Here is a 15669-nt window from a genome sequence, read left to right on the forward strand (position 1 = left end):
AAATGAATATCTATAGTGAATGTATTTTTATTTAAAAGGAGAAAATGGTTTATTCTTGACATCCTTTATCTTAGCTTAGAGAGAAATAAAATCTTCATTGTATGAATCCAATAAAAACAGAAAATAGTGTGGCTTACAAAAGTTGGATTTTTTTAAAGGAATAAAATGGAAAGCACCAGTAATCTGATGATAATATTAAATAACAGAAAAAGTTCTTGCCATTAACACTTTATCAACTAGTAAACAGAAAAATCTACTTTCTAAAAGATTAATTATCTACAATGTGATTAGCATAAATGCACAGCTAAGTTTTCCTGCTCTAGTAAGTGAATATTTTGGGTTCCAGAACGATCTGCTTTACTAGAAAAAGGTAAATCAAAATATTTAATCTACATAGGAATGCATACAGTGTGTGTGTATATATAGATACACTATATGTATTAAAAAGAAAACCTGTTGATTCCATCCTATAGTGGAGTTGGAATGTTCTATTAACACAAGTAGATATTTCATTTTAAACAAAACTGATTTTTTTTCCTACTCTAGTTTAATCTCCTTGCCTAATGACCTGTCCTCCAACAGGTCTGCCTACTTAAACAATTTCTAGTCACAGGATGTGGCTGCCACAGTTTTATCTCCATCTGGCAGAACATAACCAACCTGCTTGAGCTCTCAGCTCCCATTTTATAGCAACTAAACTTTCCTTGTTCACCCACTCCCCCACGCCACCTCCATGACGTGCATTTCTCGTAAAACCACAGATTAGTAAACTTCCTCAGGGAACTTGCAGTAATATATGACAAAAAAAAAAAAATAGTAGCCCTGTGATGTGTAGCAGAATTCATCCAACTAGCTCTCTGGTCTGGCACTGATTGCCAGGCAAGCTTCCATTGTACCTTCATAGTTCATGCACAATGCGCTATCCCTGTATTAGACCCTCGTAGGTGTCTGGATCCATGGGCAAAAAACTGAGTAGGGGAGGTAAAAAAAGGGAAGCAACAACACCTTTTAAGTCAAAAACTGAGGATAATAGATTGCTATTTCTTCTATATGCAAAGGATGAAAATATACCTGTGACTCTTTTCACTATGAAATGCTTAATGTTTGTTCTAGCAATTCTTACTGGAAATCACTGCCTTACACAGCTGCAAATGTCTTAGATTAGTATAATGAACATCTATGATTGGAAATGAGTCCCTGTTAATCTTTGAAATAATGACCAAATTGTTGTAATCTCTGGTAGGTACGATTCGTAAATACATGGATAACTCTGACAGGACAAAAATTACATCCTACTTATAGTGAATATATTTTTATATCATTTTGTTAAAACTTTTTAAATTTTTCTAATACTTAATACTTAATTGTTACTACAAAATTCTCACCTGTGAATATTTTAAGTTTTTTAAAATTATATGATATCTCCTTTGCTCATTGTATAGAGTACCCAACAAACTTCATGGTGAGTAATGCTTAGTGGGTGCTTTCTGATGAAGCATCTGGCAGTTTAACCAACTGGTCTAGAATAGCACAATGTTACTGCTGGGAGCCATAAAGAAATTATTTCAATGAAGTTTGTAGTTTGCAGTTAAGGTGGCGAGGGTAGTCAATTTTGCCCTCAGTTGACGTTTGGTAATGCCTGGAGACATTTGTGGTTGTCACAGTCAGAGTAGATTGGGTAAATGTGCTGCTGTGTCTAGTTTGCAGAGGCAGGAGTGTTGCTAAGCATCCAACAATGCCCAGGTCATCTCAATTCTCCAACTAGATTGTCCACAGGGCCAAGATTCAGAAACTAGTCTAAGCTGTAAATCTCACTGAAAAAGAAACCAAGGCTTAAAAAAGTCAAGTGACTTATTGAATACCACATACCAGAATCTCAGTCTAGTGAAGAGGAATTAGTAATAGAGTTAGGATTCAAAACTTGTCCATAAATGCCTAATCCAATATTCATTTCATTGTATCAGGCCAAAGGACAAATACCTCATAATATACTGGAGGAATTCTAGACCAAGTTCCCTCATTTTTGGTGTAACAAAGGACAAGTCACTAAATATCTATGACTTTCAATTTTCTCATTTGTAAAATAGATGGGTTGAAATAGATTATTTCTAAGATCTCTTGCTTCTCTAAAATTACTTGTTGTACAAATAATGCTACTTTACATTATAGTAGTCTCCAAATTTCCAAATTCCTATTCTCTTTGTTTCAATGTTTTCTCTTTTTAAAATGTTTTGTGCAGGAATTCTAACTCAAATAAAAGCAGAAAATATGTCAGCTAATTAAAAAAAACCAACCAGCAACTTGAACAATACTTGGCTCTCAGTAAATAGTAAATAACATCAAAAAATAAAAGGTATTCTTATTTGTTATTATTTAATGGAAGACACATTCTCTGGTCCTTTTATATCTTGTATACAAATTAACTTATTTTGATTGTATCCATGCAATCTAAGACAATAAAAATAGAAGAAAAAATAGCCACATAAACAGCAAAGTGTTGTTACTGATTTAATTGAATTGATTTGACATTTTCAGTCCACTGATAACTTTTATCCTGAGATAAAAGTTGCCCTAAGTGTTCATGAATCTGTAGTTCATTCTTAGTAATTTTAACATGAAAAAACTGATGTGTTTAAATTTTCATTTTAATATTCATCTTTTCTATAAAATATTGTAAAATTCTACTCTCTAAGATATTGCTATACATATTTATTATTATTATTACATATTAATGTGAATTTTGAGAAACTTTCCTTTGCATGATTTTCTCAAATTACAAAGTATATTATTCTCTTAAAATGGAGCAAGGAGCTGTGGAAATGTATTTAAGGGGAGGGAGAGGCCAAATTTGGTTGTTACACACTATATTTTATTGATTAAAGAGTCTGGCAGATTAATTGCTGTAACTGTAAAATAGGACAACAGATAAAAAGAGAAAATGTATAGTTGTCTTTTCTTCACTAAAAAAACTAGTACTTGTAATCTGTGTATATAAATTTTTGGTGTACCATATAATCCCTAATCTCCTTTCATTATAAAGTGAGGGAATGAAATCTTAGCTATTGCATTATTCTTTCAATCCACTAGTTAATTCTTTTTAATCAGAGGAAAATAAACTATCATTTATTTATTTATTTTACTCAAAAAGAATTTTAATCTGACCCATGTGCCATTGTTATTGTTAACCTCTAGACATTTTAACAGCATTTTGATGGACCTTAAATCAATTAACACTATAAAGGAAAACATCTGTGGCTCTAATACATTTTAGAGTTGCTCTTTATATTTTTTGTAAGGACTTTAAAACACATTTAATTACATAAGGCCACCGAAAATTCCATAATTCACTGTGTGTTAAAATACCAGATATTAAAATCATGTCAATTTTATTAACAAACATGAAGCATGCATATCTGTAAGAGGGAGTTATTAGAAAACCCAGCGGAAGGAAATGTTTTCTTGCCCATCAAATCCAGATGTTCAGTTCATAAAATGGAGGCCTAGAGAAAAGGCAAGTTATGGCACTGAATAACACTAAGAAGTGTTACCTCTGATAAAATTCGTGGACAAAATAGATTTTTAAATAAAGAATGCTTTACTTTCATCTTAAAGTAGTATTTTCTACTTTACATGTGGAATAGAATAATGGATGAATTAAAATAAAAGGCACACGATTTCCTTTTCCACAAGCACCTTTATGTAAATATTAATATGTTTTAAAATGTAAAGAATACTTTTTAGCAAAAAGATAGATCCATGGGAAATGTTTTCTTTCAGACACTGACAAAACTTAAACTGGAGCAAAGATTCCACAGAACCATGGCTCTATGGATGGTATTGATTATTTTTTCTTTTCCTTGGTCTGTTGCTCTTTAGCAAATATAGATGTTTATAGAATAATTACAAAATAGGAGTTCATGTTGACAGTGGTTGAACATTCTATATTTCAGTATTTCAATTTGTAAAATAATTTGTGAATCATTTCTTATTTTTTAAATCAAGATTTCAACTTTTATTTTAATTCTTAAAGTGAAAAACCAAATGAGAAACTAATCATAGTTTCTATACTCCTTTATAGTTTTCCAAATTCTTAAATAGTATAACAATTCCTCAAATCTTTTACACTTAATTAAGTGATTTTACATTCATTTTCTATAACCACCTTATACTTAGACTCGTAAACTAAATTAAAATTTAGTTTAAGAGAATGCATTTTATTAAGGCTAACAAAAAAGTCCTTTGGTACTTTGAGCATAACACATTTGTTCTTGAAAATTGACTAATTAAGATAGATGGGAAGATACGTACAGTTAAATTGATATTAATAGAAAGTACCCTTTACAGTGCTCCTGAAAAATAGAATGTGATAAAACTGGCACAAATTTTACATTTGACAACTAAAGGTATTTTTATTATTCTTATTTTCTTGTCTTTGAAGTACTTCTTATATTGTATCTGACTTGTTCTACTTCCAGAATTTTGAGGTTCCACTTGCCTTTGATCTCTCAGTAGCCATTCCCAATAGTTCTTTCATCCACACCATCGAGCTGCCCTTGACATAACACCACCTTTTATTCTTAGAAAAGGGAAAATATTTTATTTCAAAGGCTTTGGTGATTTTCCCTCATGGGTCACCCTGAAAGTATTTTTCATCTTCCTCTAGGTGAGAACCTCTTATTCCTTGAGCCTCTAGATGGACTCCAGTGTTCCCTCTGTTCAGAGTTATCATTCAGCAAGGAGGAATCACAGCTATTCACATTTCAATGACGCTGATTCCTCTTTTACCTAGATGGAATGCTATTTCTTTCATTCACACTTTATCCTTGAAACAATGACCAAAAAAAAAAAAAAAAAAAAGGGTGGGGGAGGTAATATTTGTTTACATAATTGGATTAACATCTGAAAATGGATTACTTAGGTTTGCTAGGCTTTTATTATCTTTTATTAGATAGATATTTTAATATCTCTCTGCTGCTTACACACAACTACATTTTACAGCATTGGGAGTAAATTATGCTTTCTGATTTCACAAATGATAGTGCCTACATGCATGATTATCTGTTTCTAACACACTAATACAGTGTTTGTATTAAGTGGGAGAGATTTCTTTCAATCTCTTCCCCCTTCTCCTCCTCTCCCTCCCTCCCCTTCAAGTTCTCTCCTAGTCTTTTAAATGAGGATTAAGCAGATGTGCTTAAACTGCAGCTTTATATCTACATGAAAATTAAGCAGCGACAGGAAGAGAAAGCTGCACAGCTTTCTCCCGTACTGAGCTTTTTCAATACATTCTCACTACTATTGAGATCACAGTAAACTGCCAAAACACCTGATGTGCCCATTTTTCAACTTAAGCAAAATATCATAATACAAAATAAATATCGATAGATAATATTTTGATTACTTACTCTCTTGTTTTAACCATAATTCTGTTTTCCCTATTAAGACTAGTGACCAAGGATTATACATTCATTGAATGATCTGTAGAACTAGAAACAACGTAGAAACAAATCTAAGACTGAATAGCCTGGTGTGCATTGAAGCATCATATGGAGTGCCAGGCACATGAGAGACATTCAGTGTTACTTCCCTTTCCTGACCCCTTCTTTCGCAACCTTAGTACTGTATTTAAAATTAGAACAAGGAAAATTAAATTGAACTATTCCCTTTTAGGATATGACAACCAGCACATTTTATGATAAATATCAGGAAACACAAATTAACAAATCTGCTTATGTTAAAGACAAGTATAAACTAGACTATACAATGACATGAGCTTGTTAAATGAGATAACATTTATAAAATGTTAACAGAAGTGCCTGGCACAGAGTAAGCCCTATTTTTTATTAGCTAACTTTTTCTTATTAGCCAACTACCAGTAAGTACAAAATTAAGTAGCTCTAAAAAACATGTTTTAAAGAAACCTGCCAAGCCTGAGATCAAAATTACACACAGAGATATACATACACCGACAAAAGGATTTATCTCTATTTATGTGTGGTTTAATTTTCATGATATTAGATTCCACCTAATAACTGCCACATTGATAACAATTACTTTTTAAATTTCTCAAATAAATGGAAGGTTTAACTTCAATTTTAAAATAAACCAGTTATTTAACCAATTCTCACACACACACACACACACACACAATCTCAATCTGTTCAAGTATTGTCTTAAACAATATTTTTAAATATGTACCAAAACAAAACATAAGCCACAAAATGGTTCAACAGAGCATTACCTTTGCATGAAATTTTCAGTTAAATTTCTAATTCATTCATCTCTCAATATATTCTGTAGCTTTTATTAAAACAAATTATGTTAAGTTGTACCTCTTTCTTTTTCTAATTGTTAAGCTAGCAAGGGATATATAGGTAAAGACATTTAATTCTTCCAAATATTATTATAAATTCCTTAATAATTACTTTTGTAACAATACTAAAGTTAATAGAGATATTCACCAATAGCGTGTTCACAATAAACCTTTCAAGAGGAGACATAAATTCAAATTTTTATGTGGAATTTACTGAATTCTCACTACAATGCCAACCCTTTTCAACATTCAAAGCAAAGTATAATTCCATTTTTTTCACTGGCTACCTCTTCTCACTATCTTTTCCTAGCTCCTCCTTGTGTCTCTTCCAAATACGAAGTTTCCCAAAGCTCAGAAACCAGTCATCTGCTCATCTCTAGATGTTTATTTACACTGTCACATGCAGTCCTTTAGCTTTAAGTTCCATCTGAATGCAATGACTCCTATATTTATGTCTCTAGTTGAGACCTACTAAATGGGCCTCAGCCTCTTATCTCCAATGGATTTCTTGACATCTCTACCATCTGATGAAAATCAGACATCAATAACAGTCCAAACATAACATTGGATTGCCAACCCCCTAATTTGGCTCTTTCCCTTCCCAGTGCTTATGGGGGGGGGGGGGGGAGTTCATTCTCTAAAATGTCTTTGTCTTTTCCATGCAGCCACTTCTCTTAATTTTATGTCAATCTTTCCTTTCTTTCTACCTGTGCTGCCAACACTTGGTCCAGATCACCATCCCCTTTCTCTGTCCTCCCATTCAGTCTCCTTATAACTGATTCCAGGCTTTGCCTTACTTCCAATCTATTCTCTTCATAGCAGTCAAAGTGATCTCTTCAACACAGAAAGAATATTAGGATATTCTGTACTTAAGAATTTAAAATGACTCCTTCCCTTTATACTTCAGGTAAAATTAAAGTTCTTTCCATTTCCATCAAGGTCCTATGGGACCTGCCTTCTGCTTATCTTTCTAGCTACACCACAACCTGCTCAGTTCTTACTCACCATACTACAAGTGCTTGACCTTTCTGTGCCTTGAACCCACCAATTTGTTTGGTTTTGCCATAGAACCTTTACTCCTGCCAGTCTCCCTCACATGGATCCCTATATTCTTGCCAGTCAACAAGTAGCTCAATGACTCTTCTTCATAAAGATCTTCCCCAATCACTCTGTCTGAAGGTGCATTCACCCCTAAATCTGGCTCAGGCCTGTCTCTACCATATTACACTACTTAATTTTCTTCACAGCTTTTATATATAACTGAAGTTATCTCAATTTGTTGTTTGTTTTCTTGCTATCTCTCACTACTAGAAAGTCAGTTTCATAAAAGTAGGTACACTTTCTGCTTTATTTACCACTGTGTCAGCACTTAAAACAGTTTGTATCTCAGCAGGGGCTCTATAAACAATTGATGAATCAATGAGCGAATCATCTCATTTAATATCTCTTGTTATTATTTCCATTTTACAGACAAGGAAACTGAGGCTTTGGAAGGTAATTTTTCCCCAAATTTTTCATCATTGTAAGTCTCCAATGATGAAATTGGAATGGAATCCGGGCAAGATTTCAAAGACTGACTTCTTTAAAGTACTTTAAAAGCAGCGATTATCTGAATCCGACATTTACATTAACATTTCTTCAAGTTACTTGTATCAGCTCCCTGACCTTTTCCTTTTTCTTTGGTTTATCTGTTTCCTTCATATCACCACTTCCTTTCAGTCAAAACTCTCAACTGATGTCTTATGCTTCATTTATGTTTCCTTAGCCATTGCATACCTTTATCATACCTAAAGCATGAATAAGTAAATTCAGAAAATAAGAACATGGGTCGTTGGAAAGTAGAAATACATAGAGTTTAGTAAGCACAAGTTAAAATCTTATTTTATAAACCAGACTATCTGGAAATCTAAGTCTAAGAAGTCAAAATAGAATATGCGGCCTAAATTATCTGATTGGAATCCACATTTATCACATGAACCAAACAATATTTTGTTTTGTTTTGTTTTAGTCTCCCTAAAGTTTAGCCAACTTGTCTCTGGAATACAAAAGTGTAGGATGGGTTTATCTGGTTCATTTAATATGCTTTTTAGATGACTATAAGAAAATTATCTAGTGTCTACACTTCCTGGAATAAGATGAGAACCTTATGTGTTTTCCATGATCAAAGTATTTAACAAAGGTCAAGTTACTTCCCTTGCACTTCAAAAACAAAAAAAAAATCGAGATACTTTGGTGAATTATTTAATGTTTTTCACTTTATGTAATATCAAAAATGAGTTGGGTGGGGGAAAATCCATTCTTTCCATCATATCACTCACCTCAAGACAGACTCAGTCCTGTCCTTTGTTAGCCTCCTTTTCAGGATGATTGTAACACATCACATCAGCATTCAGGGTGAAGACAAATTAATCAAAGATGTCTTTTTGCTTTTTATAAAAGTCATGCAATCGTATGTGAATTTGATCTTGCTAAAGACACAGAAGCAGCTCAGCACACAATGGTTCATGTAAGTAGCTAAATCAGGTGAATGAACTTACACACGTATGTCACACGAACAACCTCTGAGAAACTACCAGCTCCCATTCAGTCCTGCTGTGATTTACCCATCATCACGCAGTCATGTCTTAAATTCCTGATTATTAAACTGACCACTAAGAAAATTGATTAATTGAGCGGAAAATCTAGAATCAGGTCTATCTAGAATCAGATAGACCCCGATTAAGACCCCAGCCTTCATCCCACTCCCTACAACTCTCATTTGCTATTAGCTGGTGACCTTGGAAAATTAGAAAGACTACAAAAAAAAAAAAAGTAAGAATTTGTTTGTGTGCCGTGTATTTCTGTACATTTTCCCTTTTCGCTCCACATAAACATTTTATTTTCGGAATAAATTACAAAACAAACAAACCAAAACAAAATAGGACTATTGTCTAGTACCTCTTCACATCTACCAACTTTATTTATTGAATATCTAATAATAATCTATGCATCTCAGTGGCAGCACCAGAACTTCTATAATTTAAAAGTCTGCAAAGAAAATCTAGTTGTAACAGGGACCTGGAGGTAGTCTTGTAAGAATATAAGTTTTACTTAATATATTATATATAATCTTAAAATAGTGATTTTTAAATTTATAACTTATAAAACATTTATAATACCAATAATTATCTGTAGCAAAGTATATTATTACTTTGAGGAGAAAGTTTTGGGGTGTTGATGAAGATTTTGGGAGATTTAAAACACCATCTCCAAGAAGCCACTGATACTAAAAGAATACAGCCTTCATGGGATATGGTATCCTCAGCCCACAGTACATGGAAAACACTCACAAAATAGTTGTTTATCAAATGAACCAATAAGTTAATAAATTACTGAATAGATCTAGGTGTCCTAGTCAAATGAAATACTCAGAAAGTTTCCAGATCTTGAGAAATGGAAACCTGAAATTCTTATTTGCCTATTTATTCATTTCTACATTTTTCAAATTGTCTAAAATAATAAGGTTTACTTGGGAAAAAAAATCGAACATGAAATTTCATACACAGCATGTGATCAAAAGATAGAGAAAGAAAAACAATTTGTTAGCAAGGGCTCTAAGCAATTTTCTTTTTCCTTCTACTTCTTGGCATTTGCCAAATTTTCTATTATGTAGAAAATTTTACCATAAATAATTCCCATAAATAACAATAAAAGGACAGAATCAAAATTGTTTTTAAGAATCATTAAGTGCCTTCTACATACAGAGTTTAGTTAAGCTGACAGACCATTCATTCATTTTTTCAGCAAACAAGTACTGAGGACCTGCAGGCACTGGCAAATAAGAAGAGACCCAGTTATAGCCTACATGAGCTCACCAGTTGCTGCAAGAGAGCCCAGTAAAGAGAACTCCAAGAGAATTATTCAAAGAATCATCACAGCAGAAGAACACCTATGCAGGTGTGAAAGGGGCTGAAGAGCAAGGGTTATACAAGTGGGGTGTGGGCTGTCCAGAGGAGGTGCTCTTTGAAGTAAATTTTGAATAGAATTTATAATTCACCATATTGAAAAAAGGATGTGGAGAGAAGGAAAAACAGCATGGCCAACAGCTGGAAGACCAAACAAGGTCACATTTTTAGAAAAATGCAAGTTACAAAAAGAGTCACAAAGTGGTTACAGATAAAGGTAGATAAATCTGAAGAGATTCAATTAGATATGTGTGTGCAATGCTAATTGCTTTTATTTTTCCTAAATGCACAAAGTCCAATGTAGGATGATTTGACACTTTCCCCACACACCATTTTACATTGAGAAGATGTTAAATTTATCACATTGATTCTTCTTTTTACTTTTTGCTCCAATAATGAATAAGAAGTTAGTATTAAGTGTGAAAGCTAATAAGAGGAATATTATACAGACGAATGATAATTAAAACATAATAATTCTAGACTACTGAGCAGTCTTAAAAGTGTTTCTAAAGTTTCCATTGGCTAGCTAAGAAATAATCCAAAGTGTCTTAAAATTTCAAAATGAATCTAGCTCAAAGAGCTTTCAATCTCCACATTAATGTCACTCATAGAAATTTCAACACAACAAAAAATTGAGAATGGTTAATACTGCCCAATCTGTTTGACGAAAATGAAAAATTACATAAATCATATTTTTGTAGCACTGAGACACAAAACCAATTTAAAAACTAAACTAGCAGTAGCCAAACTACACACATAAAATATTTATGGCCAAAGAGAAGAATTTAAATGGTTTTGGAAAATGTAGATCTGTATTGTTTGAAAATAATTGCATTTAGAAAAGTAATAACCACAAAGGAAAATTCCCAAAAGCATAAGCTATATTCAGTAGAATTTGACATGGGTAAAATGGATTCATGAATCCAATAGTTATGTAAAAATTAAATGAAAGTGATGCTGCTAAATATTAGTTCAGTAAAATTAAAATGGAAAAACTGTCAAGGATTTAACTAGGGAATATATATATGATAATCAGGGAATTAAATTGGTCTAATGGAGTTTTTTTTCCTCCAAAATTTATCTTCAAGGAAAACTCATAAATGTTGGTATATTCTAATAAAATATTTATTTTCATAAAAGTTGAGCCAAAACATAGTTGGTATCAAATCATGGGTTCAGTATATTTTCTACCCAAAGGAAACACTGAAAGAGGGATGGACAAAGGAGAGTTCTGCCTTTTACAGAGATTATCCTGGTAATGGTGGGTATGGACACAGTAAGGATTGAAGGCAGGTGAGACTTCGGGCTATTTTTACAATAAGAAATACCTGGCAAAGTAGAAGGCTGTGGATTTACAAACTATTTAGACTGTAGAATCTGGAGAAGCCTGAAAAATCTCTGAAATAACGCAAAGTTAAAAGAATTCAAAGGCTTATAATGGTTTATTCCTCTACCACTTAACCTTAAACTATCCCTTTATCTCTTCACAGTGTCTCAAAGGAAGAGATATCATTTAGAATCATGTTTATGCTAAAGGGCTATGTGCTCTGATTTCATGGGCTCACATGAAAAAATTTACAACTTCTCCAAGTATCTCATAGTTTCAAAGCATTTTCACAAATGTTATCGCTTTTAATGCTTATAACACTTTATAGATGAGGAAACTGGGTCTCAAGGATGAAAATTGATTTAGCTCAAAATCATGCGATTCATAGAGTTAGATTTTCAAAATATTTCTCACTACAAATGCCATGATGTTTCCCAGCTTGGAGTGGTTTCTGCCTCCTTTTCTATTATGCTTAATATTTTTTAATCAATAAATGATTACATTTTTCATCAAGTAGATGTGTTTAAAATATAGTGGACACACTGTATTGCCATGATATTGTCGTTTTGATATTGTCTCTTAGCATCATTGCTATTTATATAGGTTTCTGTAAACTATTGTCTTAAACGCAGGACAAATTTTATTTTAATTTAAAATGCAGAGAATGTCTTCTTGTCTATCAGTGATTTCTATTAAGTTCGCTATACCAGTTGTTCATATCCTAATAGATATGAGTGTGTTACCTGAGTTACCCTCAGCTTTTGCCTTCTACTCCTACATTAGCAAATCCCTATTTTGGAGGGTAGATGGTTTTCTTCCAGGTACTCACATTTGATTATTTTCTTAAATATATGAATGATGGTCATTTATACTTCAGTATCATTGCATTGTAATTACAGTTTTGTAATAAATACCCTGTATAGTAGAAACTGAAGTTTCAGTTAGGTGGCTTTTTCCTTTCAGACACTTGACTCAATTTTAGAGGAAATAAATGTTGAATCTTTATATGCTGTAGAGTTAAGCACCATATATTTGTTTAAGTTTCGTCTCTACTAAAGACTCTAATAAAAACCGATAATTTTGCTGATTGTCTTTTAAGAAATGAATCAATTGAAGTTACTATGAACAGATACAGATGATGCTTGTTGACTTCACTAATATTGACTTTATGTATATTTATTCTTGTCCTGGATGAAAAGGTAGGAAAGCTTTTGTTTCTCTATTTGTTCTTGTTTTTGTTGTGATTCCTGAACATACAATTCTCTGCTTATAGCAGTCATTCCTAGACTCTTTTAACAGACTGATATTGAAGTAGCACACTGACATACAAACAGGAATGAAGATTAAATATTTTAGGCAATAATTAGATATTTTCTCATCTAAATATTGGTTAAAGCCATGTACACAAAATCCAGTGATTACTATAATTTTTATTCCTGTGTATTTGGATATTCCATAGAAATAGACATCACATCATATTGCTAAAGTCTTGCCATATTTTTTTTCTGTGTATCATACCCTAAAAAGTGCTGTCTTTATGTATGCAAAAGTCATAGCACTAACCCTTTGGTATTAGGCCACTGCTATGGGGTTAGGTGTCTAGTACTTACAAAGATATTTAGACTAGATTGAAATTAATTTTAAACTGAAGATACGTTAAATTTCCACTCTGTTTCCCATGTAAATAACTACATAAACCTATATGATGTCTAGAAAAAAAAATCAAAGTTCAGCGTTAATGAAAAATTTCTCTCTCTGCAACAAGCTGACATATACACACATGGTCTGAAGATGAAATCTTGTCTTTGTGAACACTGTATATTTGCCAAGAGAATGAACCAACCTCAGTACAAATCTGTGCCCCTTACCTACTCAGATTGACATTCATCACTACACTATCTGAAAAGAAATTATTCCCAGCTCTCTACAAACTTTTGGTGTGCAAATAATGCAACACGTAGAGTGCACCATATTCCATCTGCCTTTGCAAGCAATTCCAGAGCACTAGCACTAGCATCAGTGCTCTAACCAGCAATTGCCAGGACCGGACCTGATCTGTTTGTGTTATCACTCTGCTAGATTTGTATTTCCCTCCCATTCGCAACTTTTCTTCCTACGGGTATGCGTATCTGAAGAATAAAATTGGCCCTCCAAATTACATTACCTAGAATGTCCAAAGAGCAGACCAAAGAAAATTTAGGAACAACAATCTCAAACTATGAACTTTTAGGAAGTCAGGAGGATCTTTCCAGACAAGAGGTGAGATAACAAGAGTAAAGAAGGGAGCAAAGAAAAAACAAAACAAAACAAAACAAAAACAAAAAGGCAAGCCTGTAAACATCTAGATCTAAAATCAATTTATTTAATCTGGACAAAATAGTCCTGCTACCTTCATCCTCCCACTTTGCCTCTGGTTAATTTTTTTAATCTCATATTCTCCCTCTTTTTGACTTCCCTCTTTGAAAATTTTCCTTTCCTTTATCACTATAATCTGCAGTTTTATTGTTTTAAAATCCATGATTTATTCAGTGCCTGGTGATAAATCAGATATGGGAACTATGTGTTTATGCCTTTTGTGTCTCCTATACCTGATTTCATGTAGGTTACAATGTCAGTAAATCCACTAATTCACATGTCATCATCATCATCAATCATCATTACAACAACAAATTGAAATGACTTGAAAAATGCCAAGAAAAGGTGATAAAAAGTGTGCAATTCAGTGGGGATATTTTGTGGCAAAAGTGACATAAGAGAACGTAATAGAAGAGGTAAGATTTGCCCAGAGTCTTAAACACCTTGAGAAAGTATAGAGGGGGGTGTTAAAACTACCTCCTGTTTATTTCCTTTTAATCAATCATAGAAGAAAAAGAAAGAAAGAAGAAAAAAAAAATCCCTTCCCAGCTCCAGGCCTAGCCCCCAGATAATTAGTGGAATCAGTTTCTCTGGCAAAAAAGATTAGAATTTATACCAAAGGCAATGAGAAGAAATCAGTATCCCTTTGCTTTTTATTTTATTTTTTAATCTGCAGATTACGTTTTAAAAAAAGGATGAGACTTCAGACTGATTTTAAAAAATTACAATTTTGCAGGTGAGAAATAATAAAGCCATGAATTAAGATGATGGCAATGGAGATGTCAAAGCAAGAAGTTATTAGAGATTATTACAAAGCAAAATTTCAGGACTTGGGGAGCATGTCAATGTCTGGATTTAGGAAAGGAAGTAAGTTCCATGTTTCTGAGGGATGAATCTAGAGATGGAGAATCAGAGTGATCAACACGTAGTAGGCAATGATATGTAACCAAGTGGAGAAAAAAGAACAACACAGGCCAAAGTCCGAAGTTCATGGAAACGCCAAATAGACAAACATGGATGATAGATAGATAGATAGATAGATAGATAGATAGATAGATAGACAGACAGACTAGTATATATAACCCACAAATATATAACTAGTTTATGTGTGTGCACATATATATAAAGAAATACATGTTCATGTATATGAACTAAGTTCAAGCTAACTACTCTGCCTCTATACTTAGTTACACAGAACAAAAGAGAAAAAGGTAATATAGGCCCTAACCCCTCATAGCCTTTCCTGTAACAAAGTACATTTCAAATTCTAGCAATGGTAAGGGTCACAGGCAGGTTTTTAGGAGAGAATTTTTTTTTCAAATCAATAAGTAATTCTACTCACATTCCCAAATCTCTAAATTATACAGTATTTAGAACTTAAAAGGACTGCTTTCCAAATTCAATTAAATAATTTTCATTGAATGTCTGTGATGTACAAGGCACAGCCCATGTTTATAACATGAGATATATATTTTTAATACAGATGGAAAAATGAAGAATTATGTCCAGGAAATGAGTCTTAACTGTTATGACTCATAACAAAACTCATCATGTACCTCACATAGCATAACCCATATACTCTCAACTGCCATGCTATGGTGTGCTAGATCTGCCTGGCATTACAACTTTATTAGAACCAGAGAACACTCACCCTCTCCTGCATTCTTAAAACCATCATTGTCCCCTAAAATTATTTAGAAATTTTAAACAAACTTTGGTTTCCAGTTGCC

General features: G+C 33.0%; 1 protein-coding gene across 5 annotated transcripts in view; it reads right to left on the reverse strand.

Moving 5' to 3' along the window:
- LOC103230364 (protein tyrosine phosphatase receptor type C) overlaps positions 1 to 15669 on the reverse strand; it is a 121574-nt gene that overhangs the window by 103312 nt on the left and 2593 nt on the right. The window lies entirely within an intron of this gene.

The sequence above is a fragment of the Chlorocebus sabaeus genome, chromosome 25, assembly GCF_047675955.1.
Source record: "Chlorocebus sabaeus isolate Y175 chromosome 25, mChlSab1.0.hap1, whole genome shotgun sequence".
In the NCBI taxonomy this organism is placed as follows: domain Eukaryota; kingdom Metazoa; phylum Chordata; class Mammalia; order Primates; family Cercopithecidae; genus Chlorocebus; species Chlorocebus sabaeus.